This window comes from Schistocerca piceifrons, chromosome 3 (assembly GCF_021461385.2).
Source record: "Schistocerca piceifrons isolate TAMUIC-IGC-003096 chromosome 3, iqSchPice1.1, whole genome shotgun sequence".
NCBI lineage: Eukaryota > Metazoa > Arthropoda > Insecta > Orthoptera > Acrididae > Schistocerca > Schistocerca piceifrons.
Genome location: NC_060140.1, coordinates 42,332,465 through 42,342,513, shown reverse-complemented (window position 1 = coordinate 42,342,513; position 10,049 = coordinate 42,332,465).

Sequence of the window (10,049 nt, the reverse complement as noted above, 5' to 3'; positions counted from 1 at the left end):
GTATAAAATGGAAGTGCTTCCCCACTCAACGTTCTGCAAAGCAAGCTATTCAGTACCCTACGCCCGACGAGAAGCTGTAAAGCATGAGATTAGGAAAATGCTGTGTTGGGATGTTATCGAGTTAACGAATTCGCCGTACTCAAGTCCCTTGTTGTCCGTACTTAAACAGGACGGTAGTGTCAGACTAGTACTGGACGCCAGATCAATAAACAAAATAATTGTACCGATAAGGACTCGACCTGAAGCACTTGAGGAGCACTTGCCAAAATTTCATGGCATTAGATTTTTGAGTACACTTGATTTAAGAAGTAGCTATTGGCAGGTGAAATTGGCCAAGGAATCCAGAAAATATACTGCTTTTATATTTGCTGGCCGCTCATATCAGTTTAAAGTCATGCCTTTTGGTTTAAATGTAACCTCGGGAATATTTATTTCTGCTCTCGATTTTGTGTTAGGACCTGAACTTCTGGATGAGGTAACTGTTTATGTAGATGACGTGTTGATAGCCACTAAGAACTGGGAAGATCATTTAGCTATTCTAAAAAAGGTGTTTCAGAGATTTCAAGAACATGGTGTTGCAGCGAATCTGAAAAAGTCAAAATTTGGAAAACGTGAGGTAAAGTTCTTAGGTCATGTGATTACACCTGAAGGGATTAAACCCGACCCGGAAAAGTTGTCTGCGATTAAGAATTTCCCTACGCCGGTAACTAAGAGGCAACTAAGAGGATTTCTCGGTCTTTCGTCTTTCTTTCGACGATTTCTGTCTGGTCAAGTAATGAACAATCCCGCTTTGCACAATCTTCTGAAGAAAAGTACGCATTGGATTTGGAGACCAGAGTGTCAGAAAGCTTTTCAGGCAATTAAAGATGGTCTTTTAAACAATAACATTCTCTGTCATCCACAAATGGACATAGAATTTAGTATCACCTCAGACGCTTCTTTTGTTGGAATTGGATCTTGTTTGTTTCAGATTGAATTAGTAGACGAAACAGAGGAGATCAGAGTGATTAGTTTTGCGAGTAGGGTCTTAACAGAATGTGAAAAGTCCTATTCAGTTACTGAGCAGGAGGCACTTGCAGTTATTTGGGCCTTCAAGAGGTTTAATTATTACGTTTTGGCAGAAAGATAAAAGTGTTTACGGACCATCAAGCACTTTCCTATCTTTTGACCTGTAAATTACAACATCCGCGCCTGACCAGGTGGTGTTTATTTTTGCAAGAATACGACTTTGATATTGTGTATATAAAGGGCAAGGATAACATTATTGCAGACGCACTTTCTCGTTCACCAGAAGGTCTGCCTGAGACAAGTGAGTTGGTAGAACAGATGTCGAATTACAAAGTTCTTATTATGCAGGATCTCATTCATAGAAAATATTTCTTGGAACTGTGCAAGCAAATCCAGACACTACAGAGCACAGATCCTAAGTGGGGAAAAGAAATCAGACTTCTTCAAGAAAATCCAAACCATAAGTTGTCCAAATTCTTCAAGATCCATAATCAGGTATTATTTCATCGTACCTCTGTGTCATCAGACAACTGGCTTGTTTGTATACCTAGCAGTTTTGTCGAACATCTTTTGTGGTATACCCATATTTCTTGGGGCCACTATGGTCCAGAGAAGTGCAAAAAGAAGATTGCTACTTACTGTTATGTGCCCAGCCTACATCGTCGGATACACAAGTTGCTAAAATTCTGTGTCCTCTTCCAAAAGGCGAAAGCTCTGAATATTCCTACTTTAATTCCATTGAATCCGATCATCGCAGAAAGACCTAATCAGCTCATTAGCATTGACCTGGCTGGCCCTCTACCGATGGGTAGGGGAGGTGACAAATACCTCGTTGCTGTTCTCGACAACTTCACAAAATACGTTCGAATGTATGTTATGAAGACATCTTGTGCTCCGCCTATTATACGCTGTCTTGAAAATGACTATTTCCCTCGATTCGGAGTCCCCGAATTTATACTTTCAGATAATTCATCCAACTTTACTTGCCGCAAATGGCGTCAGTTTTTGGCCCATCACAATGTCAAGCAGATCTTAATATCACGTTTTAGGCCTCAGTCGAATTTGACTGAGCGGATCTTCTAGGAGTTTAACAGATTTGTTGGGACGTACATTCCACACAAGCAAACTCGTTGGGTTGATTTTGTGACACCTTTTGAGGAGATAGTTAATAATTTGCCACACACTTCCACAGGTTTTACTCCACACGAGTTGATATCTCGAAAGAAGGAAGAAAATGAGTGGATTGATCCTCTTCCCAAGATACCTAGCCCTGAGGTAGATCTAGATGTCAAAATTCGAGAAGCTTTAAGTTCCATTACCACCAATGCTCAATTAAGGAAGAAAGGCTATGATAAAAAAGTAAACAAAGTTGTAAATTACCATGTAGGTGAAAAGGTATTACTTAAGGCTCATTTCAAGCCATCCTTAATATGTAAGAAAAATCGCAAGTGGTAACATATGTACCAAGGTCCTCACCTTATTTTAAGGAAACCGCACGTAGGGAGTTATTTATTAACTGACCCGGCTACGGGGAGAGTAAAAGGCTTATTTCACCATCAAGACTTAAAGAAATTTTATAATGGTAGTGGTTAAATACTGTCGTGGAAATGAATTCTTGCTTACTGGAAATTTCCTTGTGTGAACTGTTAATGATAAGTATTGTGTTGAACAGCGCACGGACTTCATGGTAACAGCTACTACATGTAAACTTTAAGCATTACATGCTATGTATGGAAAAATTGTTTATAGTGATGGACATTGAACTGATATTTCTTCAACAAGCTGAAGCAGGAAATTAGGATTGCACCAAGAATTTCAATTTAATTTTAAGTTAGTATTAAGAAAAAAAAAAGTGCTTGCGAGGTGATTGCCCGGAGCTATATAAATATGTAAAGGTGAGAAAGGTGAGAAATGGAGGAGGATGCGTAAATAAGCACTTCTCTCAAGGTACAAGAAGATTTATAGATTTATTTTTAGTAATGTAAGAACTTGAAGTTCTGTTGTAAAAGCCCAAATTATCTGCTTAAAAAAAAAAAAAAAAAAAAAAAAAAAAAAGGTACATGTTCAAACAGTCCAGATAGTGGACAGGAGTAGAAGAAATAGCTTAAAGTTCAGTTAAAGCGTGCTGTTAAATGGAAAAACAAGTGGTAACCCGCATGTGTTCACGCAAGGAGACAATAAGCTGTAGTAAACTAAGTTAGGTGAAATACAGTAAAAATAGAGGCAAACCATGAAGCATCAATAATGTAACGTAAGTACTCCAAGAGGCCATTAATTGCTATGAAAGTAAACTATTTTCCTGTGATCTGAGCCCAATGTAAAGAGTATATGAGGAATGTTAGCTGACGAATTGATTTCAGTAGAATCAAGGTACTAAATAACCACACAGCAAGCCCCCTGTTTCATAAATAAGTCCAAGTACAGATCTTCAGAAGATTTGTAGTGTAATCTAGCGACCATCAATACCCTAATTGAAGGCTAATCAAAAGAACAAGCAATGCAGTGATATTTAAACTTAATACTGATTATAACCAGAGTAAGACGTAGAAGTAGTAAAGCATGCTGTAATGAAAGAGGTTGAAATTTATATATGTGCCTATGTTTATTATGATAATTTTATTTACGTGCAGATTTAATTGCAAAAATGTCTCCTAAGGCACTCCTCTTATGAAATCCATTTTCCTTGTGCCCGTTGCATTTGATCCTGGTTCATTAACCCAGACCAAGGGTCGACTTGTAAAAGGCACGTGTGCTTCGAGGCAAAGCAGTGCTTATGAGAAATGAGACACGTAGCGTGATGAACTTCGCTAGCTTTGGTAATGTTTGTTATGGACCGGTTGCGTAAACCCAGTGAACTGTCGGTAATTCCATTCATGCGAAAAATAGTAGACACGCGTTACCCTATTTTTTTTTAACAGAGAACGATTGCTGAGTACATGAAGCGAAGAGGGAGACCTATTGTTATCCAGTTTGCCCTCAAATATTAAAAAAAAAAATGGCAAGCACAAAGGAAAGCACAAAAAAAAAAAGATTCAGCGTTAAATGCGTACTCGTTAAGTAGTAGATATGCTGCGTGGCAGTAGAAAATGATCTTGGGTGCACTAAAGAATAAATGCAACGAGTGTTGCGAAACCTGTAGTTTTCATAATGAGGAGATGAGCCCTTAAAAGAAAGTTTGAAACAGTATTTTTAGGTTCACTAGTGAAAGTAAACCTTGAGATGTAAAGAGTCCATTCATAAAGCAGTTGTTCACTGGACTTAACAAAAGGAGTGACCATTAATTGTAAATATTAGTTCGTAAGTGATCTTTTGTAAATAGTAGAATATAAGTCTTTCTGTACCAATGGAGGAAACCTGCAAAATTGATTGTTTTGTAAATGAACTCTATCGGCGAAGGAACTAAGCACGAATGCTGTGTGAAAATGCACACTAAAGTGCGACGTGCATAATAAAAATAACTGTTCACTGTATATTAGTGGTAGTGTTGTACTGCAAGTGTAAAAAGAAGTCAAGGTTACGACAACAGGTGCAACGCAAAGTTCAGTGTTGTTCTAAGTGCAGCGACAGCTAAAACACTCGTCGTCACTTACCTGTGAGCCTCATGGGAGGCAGTTGACAGAGAAGTATGGAGGCAGCTTCAGTGTCCGGCTCCTCCGATGGAAAACGCGCGCGAGGTGTTTCTATCGATGCACTCATGTGATACGAAGTTCATAAAAAAAGGAGCAATCGACGACCAGCAGCTCTGTTACAGCCTGAGCGTGAACGGATACTGAGTATTGGAGCTCACGCAACACTGTGCAGCCGCTGTGAGTGGCTGACGTGTGGGTGACGAAACAATCCAAACTTTAAACTGCTAACCGCCATGACTTCCATCGTACATACTGGAGGAAAGACATTTGTACACTTGTGTGACTACATTTTCATACGTAAATTAAGCAATTTTCTTGAGTTGAAGTTAAGATGAGTGAGAAGTAGATTACTCAGGCCTTAAAGCCATTAATACCGGCACTCCTGAAAACTGCTAAAATGAATTACAATCCTGTCTCTTGATGGACAAAGAAAATGAATGTGCACTATAGGAAGACCCTAAACTCCAGACCAGTCCAGATCCTTAGCAAATGTATCCAATAGGTTGTAAGTTATACTAATAATTTTCCACTTCTTCTGTTTCATATTGTAAATAAAAACCCGGGAAGCCACTTGAATTCCTGGCACCACAGTGGAAAGGACAGATGTACTGCATGATGAACGCCGTAGACAGCTAACACAGAAAGTGAAAGCATCACGAAGTGTAGTGCTACGTTATTAAACTGTAATTGAACCACAATTAGTCGACAGATGCTCGAACATTGTCCACTCTAGTTTAGTGAAAATAAGCACTCACTGTACTCATGTATTAGTTGTTAAGCTCAAGAGAACGTAATTTCTGAATTCTATCCCCTGAAGAGCGAAATGAACATTCATTTATTGTTATAAGCAAATATGAACCAAACTTAAATATGCACATAAATGTTAATCTTGGTATTATGGAATGAAGTGACTGATGAACAAAGAATGAAAAACTTTATTTTGAAAAATGATAAATATCTGATATAGGTTTATAAATGTAATTTCAATTTATGTACATAGTACGCCAGTAACATTATGTAAATGTCACGCCAAGAATCACGAATATCTCATGAGGACATGAGGCTCGAGGTAATCCTTCGGCATTCCCTCTCTCCTCATGGGAGGCAATGTGATATTCGCTATTTTCGACTTCATTAAAACAGCAAATACGAGTAGTTAATACTTTCAGCGAGAAGGCAAATACTTGTTTATAAATAATGATTGATGTATAATGAGGCGTCGCATGGCGACGGTGGAATTTTCTAAATAATGTAATTCGTCGTCTTTGGGCGGTGATATAAACAGAAAAATACGAAATAGATATGCGATCCTTCACTATTTTGTTCGCTGGAGAACAAATGAAACCTTGAGCGCTAAAAAGACTTGTACTGTTTTTCTCAAGTAAGACGGACGCAGATTTGTGGCAGTCTGATCTAATTTTTACTAAATGTATAAAAAACGTGTATGTCTGAGTTGAGTGAAGTGTAAAGAACTGTTATAACTTACCGTGACGACGCACGAGCGACTCAAAGAAGACAATGGCTATATAAAAGAGCGCTCAATGGACATGATACGGACTTAAAAATCTACCTTCATTGTAGTACTAAGCTTAAGGTACGATATATGTTTTAGTTTATAATAAATATTTGTTCTGGGAATACTGAATCATTTAGCAGTGCTCATTCCTATCATCTCCTCAGTATTATTTTCATTTTAATTATGCATTTTGCTAAGATTACAGACACCAAGATCAGCAGTCCAATGTGCGTGTTACATTGATAAAAAGAAAACTGTTTTATCGTCTTCTTGAATCAGCTTTAATATTGAATTTCCCTTTTGTGTGATGTTACAATTGTTTTTGCGCCCTTAAGAACTTTCTGGTCCCTCAGGAAATTGTTTTGTCATAACAATAACTTCACAACCGGGTATGATCGTATCTACGATCATGAAGTAATCAGAAAGACGATAACGCAATTTCTTAACCAATAGCACGCTAGTTGAGACTGCCTCAAGCCACGCGAAACTGCAAGTAGAAACTATTCACATCTCATAATGCAATATTTTATGACAATGGTCAATCCATGATTCTTACGCCAATTGCGATTGATAAAACAGTAAGCTAAATCTCAATTTTCTAACTTTCCATTGAATAACAACATCACTTTTATTTTGTAACGTCACAGACTTTATGAAAATAACGCTAAGTTTTTTTACACAGAAAGATACATCGTTCACATAAAAAGACACCCAAAAATCGAGTCCATGCCCTTTCCTAGTTAAAACTGAAATTTTAGGTGATAAAGAAACTTAATGGAACATGATGAATCCATTTTCACCTGAACTCTGGAGCCAACCAAAAACTCATAGGGAAAGCAGCCCTATTAAACCAAAAGTAAACAACTGATTAAATTTGCATTCCTACAAAGTTTTATTTATGTTATTTTTAGTGTGTACTAGTAAGCGTTTCGGATACCATTTGTGGCGTGCTTTTAGCAGGCTTTTGCGTGCTGCATTTCTGGGTAACAAGCAAGCAGACGCACGCTGTAGACGTGACAACACACAAACTACCAGAAGAGTTATTGACCAGCATTAGCCGATTTCCCGGGGAAGCAGTCAGTTTTAAGGACTTAATTAGTATGTAGGAATATAAGTACCTTTCGTGGCACTTAGTTGAAAGTGGAATAGAAGTGACTAGAGAAGTTCTCTGAGGGGACACTAAATTGTGAAATGGGGGAGGATTGCTCTCAATATATAAACTATTAGATTTCAGGTAGTTCAGTACAATTAGGGGTGAGTCTTCTCTGAAGGGAGGGCATATGATACCACGAATAAGTTCAGTCGGGGCTCTGGGAAATTTTTGAAAATTTTGAGCAGCTGTGGCTGGAGGATTGAAGTTAAGGGACCAACGAACACGTCAGGTATCAGGCAATGGCAATGCTGTTATTAAGCAAACGGTTCTGCGTGGCAGGTTAATGAGGTCTCTCACAGGCGAGGAAGCATGGCAGGCACTATAATCAACTGTGGAGATGAGTGTGGAGTAATCAGGTGCAACACAGGGAGCTGAAGTGCTATGAAAAACCTGTACATTGCTGTGCCTAACTACCTGTATGTGAGGGCCGAAGTGGGTTAAACAAAGCTGATTTTATAATACTTAACCAGCACCTCACTCGTCCCCCACCAGATGGACTACTTCATACTTCTAGCAAAAGGAGCAACTGTAAGGGAGCCCAGAGTCTCAAGGCAGTCAAATGAGTCGCTGTTCAGTCCACGTCTGGAACGACAGTTGCTTAAGTTGGAGGCCAACCAGGGGGAACTTCTAGTGTAGGATATCGGCGGACAGTGCTGTTCCGATAAACAGCAGGAGGTTACACCACATTTGAAAAATTGAATTGCTACCAAGTAGTCACGTGATAGTCCCCCAGAGGTCTGTGAATATTTTTCTCTGATGGATTTTAACAGTAAATATGCTTGTTAAAGTCTTCTTCCATCAAATCACGTGTGTTGTCAGCAGAGCATGTTAGACTCACATGCCGAAACTTTAAGAAGAAGAAGAGTCGCTTCTCAGTCTTTTGTGTATTTATTAGTACGTTAAGGACCTGCAACTAAGTGAGCCCTGTTGACCAAGAGTGGTGGAGTCTGAGACTACTGACGAAGAACATGATGATGTGATTGGTTGTCCTCCCTCCAATACCATCCCATCTCCTCACCAACACTCCTGCCCCTTTGATTTTATCCATACTGGATGAGAGGTCGTGGTTGTGAATGTCAATCTTAAAAGATATATCGGCTCAACCACTTGTTTATAGTGTAAAACACTAAGATTGACGCGTTTCGGAAGTCAAGCTTCCATCATCAGAATAATAAAAAGTAAAAGAACCTGTTAAAACTCGCTAAAATGGAACATGCACCAGGCACAATAAAATTTATAATAAAATTCAAACATCGTGGCTACTTTCCTTGTTGCAGCCGTGTCTTCCAAGGTGCTTTTCCACATAGTCGTCAAAATATAAAAAACTCTAAAATGGTGTCGCCTATGGTGTTCAACATTTAACCACATGGCTCTCTCCTCTATCGTCGTAAACCGCCGTGCGTCTTCGTTGATACCACACACCAAGTAGCCAAACACGACACCGAAACGCGAGTGAGCTCACGCGCAAGTAAACAAGGAAGTCACAGAGATGTCTATACAAATAGATGACGTATACATGTTCCAAGGACCTCATGAAATGATGGTATCCTCCCAACTGCTAAAAATGTAATTACAAAAAGAAACCAGTGAAATGCTGGAGAAAGTTATTTGTATCACCAGTTAGCTGTTCATTCAGTGTGTTCTGATTATCCACGCGGTGTATCGTAATTTCCAGCTGTTCTAGTAGATCCAGCTTTTTGCCTTTGTCCTGTCTATGTAAAATAACGAGAGCCTGATCTATTCCCAACGTGGGGTGTCCCGTGTCCCAAATATGCGTGGCTACAGCTGACTTTTCGAAATTATTAAGCCGGAAAGCATCGCTATGTTGTATAGACATCTATGGTTGAGCCGATATATTTTTTAACATTGACTGCTGCCCTCCCCCCTCTCCCCAGGGATGACCTTGAATATAATAAGCACAATTGTATCAGCTGTTAACTGAGACTGCTGATGTCAGCGATTTTCTGTCTCATATAAGGCCACAGCTACACTACTGATATACCCAAATCTGTCATTGAATCTCAATTCGACTTGTTTATCTGGCGATTTAGACCCAATTTAGCTGCCAGAGATTACAGTTGTGTCTTCTATGTCTTATGTTACATAATCCCAAATCATAGACCTATAGTCACATATTATTCTGCTACACTGTACACACAAAAAGTACACTTAAATTAATTGGTGTTCTTCCGTCGTTGTATTTTTAATGTCCAGTCTTGTTCATTTTGTACGTGGAATACATTCATGAGACAACGACTCTCTGACCTTGACAAACCTCTTGCTAGTCACAAAATTCATTAGGTGATGAAGTTAATGGAATTTAGAAGTGACAGATCTATCGAACAGGATTCGTTTCGCAATAAAGATGCTTAGATTTTCACATTTCATAAAATATTTTTTTCTATCTCTTATTCCTGAAAACTTGCATTATGAGCTGGTGATAGTGGGGATTGCTGGAAGTTATGAGCAAGGAATCATGATGAAGAAAGTTTTGGAATGAATGTTGGCTGAAAAAGGATGTGCAGTATCTATGCTGGCAGTAACAGATATCTCGCGTAATGTACCCGGACATCGTACGATGAACGCAATAGCTGTAGAGGAATTTTATTACTTTACTAGAATTACAACTCTCTCATAACTATTCCAAGTTCAGTAACCAACTATATGTACTAGAATACGGTTTAGTAATGGGAAACGGTCTCGCCCCTACACTGCCTAATATTTTATTACACCATACTAAGAA